Genomic DNA, 6,085 nt, shown 5'->3' with positions numbered 1-6,085 from the left:
GAGTCTGGCAATTATGTTGGCTAAATTCCCAAGAATCATTGCACGCAAGAGAGAGAAGGGAGCGGCGTCAGAGGAGGTTGGCTTGCGGAGGCTGCGCGCGCTCCCTCCTAGTTTTTGCTTCCTCTATGATTGCGGCACGCGTATTTCTTTCCCTCTTTTTCTTCCCTTCTCAACATTCTCTCTTCCGTCCGCACGAGGCAGCGGAGGTGGCTCAGCTACAGAGCCAGTAGCAGGTCTGTACATTTTCTTTTACTTCTTCCTACAGCCACAACAACAGATACTGCGCCTTATCTTTCCTGTACACGAATTTTTGTACACCGGTGAACCGGTCAATGAAATGCTGGTTTTGTTCGACATGAGGCGCGCAAAGTATCGTCACGACAGGTCATGGCGTCACCAGCGATTCATGTTGTTGTTGTGGCTGTGGTAAGAAAGAAACGAAAATGCACGGGCCTGCTACTGGATCTGTAGCTGAGCCCCCTCCGCTTTACAGGAGAAAATAGAAAAGAAAGAAAAAAGAGGGAGAGAAAGACGCGCGCCGTAACAACTGCCATCGTCCACCACCATCGAAGCGGTGGTGGGTGCAATGATGGCCTACAACAGTTAAAACTTCAGTGGCAGGCAAGCCCCCGCCGCAAGCTGCGGTGACCTACCTGTCCCAGCCCCATCAGGGCCAGGATCACCCACCCTTCACCACCTCCCCGCTCGTGACGTCATGCCAAGTCGTGACGGTACTTCACGTAACCCTTGGCGAACACAACCAGCATATCATTGAACGCATCAAAAATCACCAGTGTTTTAAAATTCGTTGACAGGAAAGAAAAGGCACTCGATCTGTCACTCGCGGAACCCTGCTATCATCATCACGGTATACCAGGGTAATTATGAAGACCGTTTATGATCCGGGAGGGAGGTGGTGAAGGGTGGCTGCTCCTGGCCCTACTAGGGTGCCTCTGTGCCTTTCACCTCCGCTTTCATGATGGAGACACAGCTCTCTCCGGTGGCATGTTAAGTCCCATTCGCCCGTTCGAAAGCATTTGATTAAGACCACCTGAGGATCTTAACGTGCACTGACATAACGTAGGTGGAGTGACTGCTCCTGGACCTCTGATGCTAGGAACGGTAGGCCCCCGCCATTAGCGGAGGAGTTTGGTGGGGCATCCATGGTCAATTCAGGATTCTCGGCTGCTGGTGGCATGTCGACAGATCGAAGGCACCTTGTGGCAAAGTCTACACTTTGAATGGGCCCGAAAAGACCTTGGAGGGCACGATATCGCGGCAACTCTGAGCAGGGACACCGAGCCGGAACGCTGCGCTGGAAGGCCTCAACGAAACGGCGCGGCATTTCCACCATTGCCACGAAGAAACGCCACGCCGCACGCACGAGTGGGACCCAATAGACCTCTCCTCTGATACGTCACGGGATGCGAGTGACGTCGCGGTGGTGACGTTTCCGGTTTGCGCCGCAGACGCCGATGATCAAAACAGCCGCCTGAATGCATGCGATCCGTTGAGCGAGCCAAAAAATCTTCATTGCGGGAATTGGAACCTTTGCCCCGACCCTGAATCGTAATCCCTACGAGCTGTTGTGCACCAACCGCGCCAAGAAAGGCTCTAGTATACGCTTTTTTTGTTTTCCACGGGACAAAAATTTCCTGAAAGTGTGTGTGCACGCACTGCGCCGAGATAAATGGAAGCCAACACCCACAGACCGGATCTGCGGAACTTGCCCATGTTATTTGTTCTAGAGTTCAGCCGTTCAGCTAGTTTATCATTGACTAGACTTATTACACTATTTGGTGATTTACATAAAACTGTTTGACTGCAGGTTGTTTTTTATCCACAGACTGAGGGGCTTAGAGAAGGCAAGGTAACTCATTCTTTACCTTCTTCGTTAAAGTTTTTTCATGTTTCCTCAGAAAGGGTGCTCAACTCAACCTCTGATGGCCTCATATATATGCAGCTCATCTCAATGGCAAGTAACAACTAGTAAGGTATTTGTTCGCAGCGTTTAAGATAAAACTGAGGTAAAAAAGGCTAAGTAGTTAGAGGGAATAAAAAATCGCTACGTACACTTTCCCGGAACTTGTTGTTCCACTCACAAAGCTGTGAAGTATTGGACCGAGTGAGTCCAGATGAAACGAGCATTTCCACTTTAAAGAGTAAATAAGCTACATGCGTGGCTAACCTAAAAAAATAAATGTTTATTACTGTTAAATGCATCAAGCATTACAAGAGTCCACACATTTTGAAACTTGTAGACTACCAATCGAGCTATTGCAGCAATTAAAGTGCCAGAACCTCTAGAAAACGTTCAGCGTGCACAGGGATGGTACAGGGTAATAAACATTTTAAATATAGCAAACTGGTAGCATAGTACGACTTACAAGTGCAAAGACTAGACTTGCAAGCGTAAAGGCTAGATAGGCAGGGTCTCAAGTGCTCAGGCGGCACATGGGTTGTGAGGCACGTCGCATAGCATGAATCCGGAGCATTTTGGCCACCTAAGGCCTGACACTGCACGCCGCAAGAGCACGCTTTCAACTTTGGCCCCATCGATAAGTGGCCGCCGCTGCAACCGCGGCCGGTATCGGACCAGCGAAGTCGAAAACCTTATAACACGATCAAAACATGCGAGATCCTATTCTCTGCGTATCGCAGGCTGATTTCACGCATGAAGGATATATTCTGGCGGGACCATTTGCGTGTAATGCACTTCCCATCTGCCGCATGCATTCATATTCTTGTCTATTAAAGTAACCTGTTAAAACGCTATTGCTCGACGTCACACCGAACAGAGCTTAGCCGGCCATGCATGTGCAGTGAGCTGCCTGTACGGTTCCGTCCTCGTGCAAAAGCAAGCTTCATACAGCTCGCCGGTGGTCCTCTGCGACGGTGCCACTTTAGCGTTTAAGCAGCCCTTTAAGCCAGCGTCGGCAATGAAAACTTGGCGCACATGCCCTTCCGCTGCAAGTACGTAAGCCGCCTTCAACGAGCGATAGGACTTAAAGCTATCCGTGGTGTAGCTAAGGCCGGGCGTCTGAACAAGGTACACTCATATGTCACCAAAACGAATATTTGGCCAATTTTGGGGTCATTTTTCCAGTCCTTAAAACGAAGTGGTCGAGGTATGGGTCCCCGTCAACTACTAACTTTTCAACATATACCTCTGGCGAGCGATTTCAGGCAATAACATCGCGTACTCGCACAGCTCCATCGGTTTGGAACATACAGGAACGCATTGGAGGCTAGTCGAGACGAGGAATGGGCCTTGGTCGAGACCATGGTGTAAGAAATAATCGAGACACAAGCGCGCGCCGCTGCATTCAGTACGGCGGCGGCCGAGAAAAACGACCGATTTTGCCCATCGCCGCTGCATCGAAAAGCGCTGCAGTCGCCGCACGTGCGTTCCGTGACGTCACGTTGTTTACTCGAGGGAGAGGTCTATTATGCCGCGAGGTGAAAACGGCGGCACGGGGTGGTACAAAGCGTGTCCTCACCCTGAAAGCGGGGTCGAAAGGCATCGAGGCACCCTAGGCACCCTACGGTAGGTCAACGCCAAGTACGGCTGGGACTAGCCTACCACACATTGTTTATCTGCTGTAGGCCGTCATTGCACCCGCCAGCAGTCGTGGACGATGGCTGTTGCGGCGCGCATATTTCTCTCCCTCTTCTTTTTCTTTCTTCTCTACTTACTCTCCTGTCCGCACGAGGCAGCCCATAGGCTGCGCCGCCGGGGTGGTGCAGTGGTAAGATTGATTGAGTGATTGATTGACTGATTGATTGATTGATTGATTGATTGATTGATTGATTGATTGATTGATTGATTGATTGATTGATTGATTGATTTATAGGAAAGGAAAGGCACGGTGTCTCACTTGTTTCTGTGGACACCTCAACCTCGCCGTAAGGGAAGGGGGAAGGTGGGAGTGAAAGTGGAAAGGGAGAAAGAGAAGCTGTAGTGGAGGGCTGCGGAGCAATTACAGTAGTCGGGTGCAGTGGTAAGACGCCCGACTTATAAATCTGAGTTGTTCGTTTATAACCCAAAGTACCTCCACTGCAAGAATAGCGGGGAGTTTCATATTCAGGTGAAGGGCCAAACCGGTGCCAAAGGTAGATAATAATAATAATATAGAAGGTGGGAGTTAAAGTGGAAAGAGACAAAGAGGGGCCGCAGTGGAGGGCTACGGAGTAATTTGGAACACCTGGGGCCAAACGTAGATCAGGGGCCGAATCCACGAAAGAGTTCGCTTTGGAACGCGTTCGCTTTGCCGTGACGTCAATTTGACGTAGGCATCGGGAGGAGAAGGGTGGGATGAACGCTGGGGGCAAAGAACAGCCAATCGCCTTTGCTGGGCGGTCCCATCTCGGCTGCTCTGCCTTGGCGCGGGCCTTCTCCTCGGGAGTCGGAGGAAACGACACCCAGTTTTTCTCCGTGCCGACACGCACGATTGCCTGAGCGACGGCCAAATTTGTCCGGCTCACCGACGACTGCGGGAGCCGTATAGTTTCCTCGCTGCCGACTGCCGCCTGGAAGCCTCCGGTAGCGAAGAACCGCAGCGCGCAGAGTACTTTCCGCTCTGTTGTGAGCGCGCTTTTCCTCGTTGGGCCAAGGTGGGGTTTTAAATCTTCGCATAGCCGGCGTACAAGCCCCTTCGACAGTCTGAAGTGCCTTCGGAAGGCATCGTCAGGCATGTCGAAAGGATCGTCATGTACGCGCGACCACCGAAAACGCCGATCACATCCGCTGAGCACTGCGAGCAACAGCGGAGCGACGGGGGCACGTACGGCATGATTCTCGCTCTGAAGCGAACGCCACATTCCGAGTTCCACACACAGCGACCGAACGCGTTCGCTTTCATTTGATTGACATGTCTCGTGACGTCAACGAAATTCGTGGTCCCGCCTTCGGGAAAGGACGTCACCGCCAGCGGTGGCGATGCGCAGCCAATGGAGCGAGGCGGCGAGAGAGAAAGCGAACGCGTTCCAAAGCGAACTCGTTCGTGGATTCGGCCCCAGATCAAGATTTTGGGGATGGTCATTCAATCCCACGGCCATAACGGAGAGGTCCTGAAAAAATGAGAAAGTTACGCGATGCAAACCCTCGGGCTCTTGAGGAGGGTCGCCGCTAAAGGAAGGGGCCTCAAGGAGAGATTTACTAAACCTAATCCAGGCATACCTAATAAGCAGAATCAATAACGCCACGCCCTACCTGGAAATCAAGGCCGACGAAAAAAATAAGTTAGACTGCCTGATTCGAAGATGCGTTAAGAAGGCGCTAGGACTGCCCATGGGTACCTCGAGCGAACGACTGCTCGATCTCGGGGTGCATAACACGTGGGCAGAATTGGCGGAGGCAGTGCGAGTCTCCCAATTAGAGAGACTAAGCACGACCGAGACGGGCTGGGTAATCCTTGCAAAAGTAGGCCTCAACCCAGACAGAGGAGTTCAAAAAAAAGTCACAATTAATAATGAAATCAGGAATGTCTTGGTAGTCCCCCCCCCCCCCTTCCCTAGGAATATGCATACAGAATTTAATGTCGAAAGAAGGGTCAAACGAGCCGAAGCTCTAGAGCGACGATTCAAGAACATAAGAGCAAAGGAAGTAGTCTATGTTGATGCGGCAAGTGGCAGAACAGGTGCGGCGGTAGCTTCGGTAGTCGATGGCAGAGGGGCACCGGTATCCGCGGCAGCCATCAGAGGCCGCAACATAGAGACTGCGGAGGAAGTTGCGATAGCGATAGCTTGCGTAGGAACAGAAGCCAAGTTCATAATTAGCGACAGCAAAACTGCCATTCAAAATTTTGGGAAATGGAGGATATCGCCGGAGGCGGCCAAAATCATCACCCAAAGAACGATAAATAGGAAAATTCAGTTAATTTGGACACAGTTGCCCACTCTGCCGTCCCTGGTAACGAGGTGGCTCACGAGCTAGCCCTAGCTCTCTACTTCCGGGTAGCCGTAGAGCCCCCCGAACACTGGGCCTACGACGAGCGTCTGCAAAATTACGAGGAAATCATCGACCATTATAAATTGGGACGTAGACTGGTACTCCCGAAAGATTTTAGACTAAATAATAGAGAAG

The sequence above is a fragment of the Amblyomma maculatum genome, chromosome 9, assembly GCF_055883805.1.
Source record: "Amblyomma maculatum isolate TAMU_Amacu chromosome 9, ASM5588380v1, whole genome shotgun sequence".
In the NCBI taxonomy this organism is placed as follows: Eukaryota; Metazoa; Arthropoda; class Arachnida; order Ixodida; family Ixodidae; genus Amblyomma; species Amblyomma maculatum.
Note: the sequence above shows the minus strand (reverse complement) of the source record.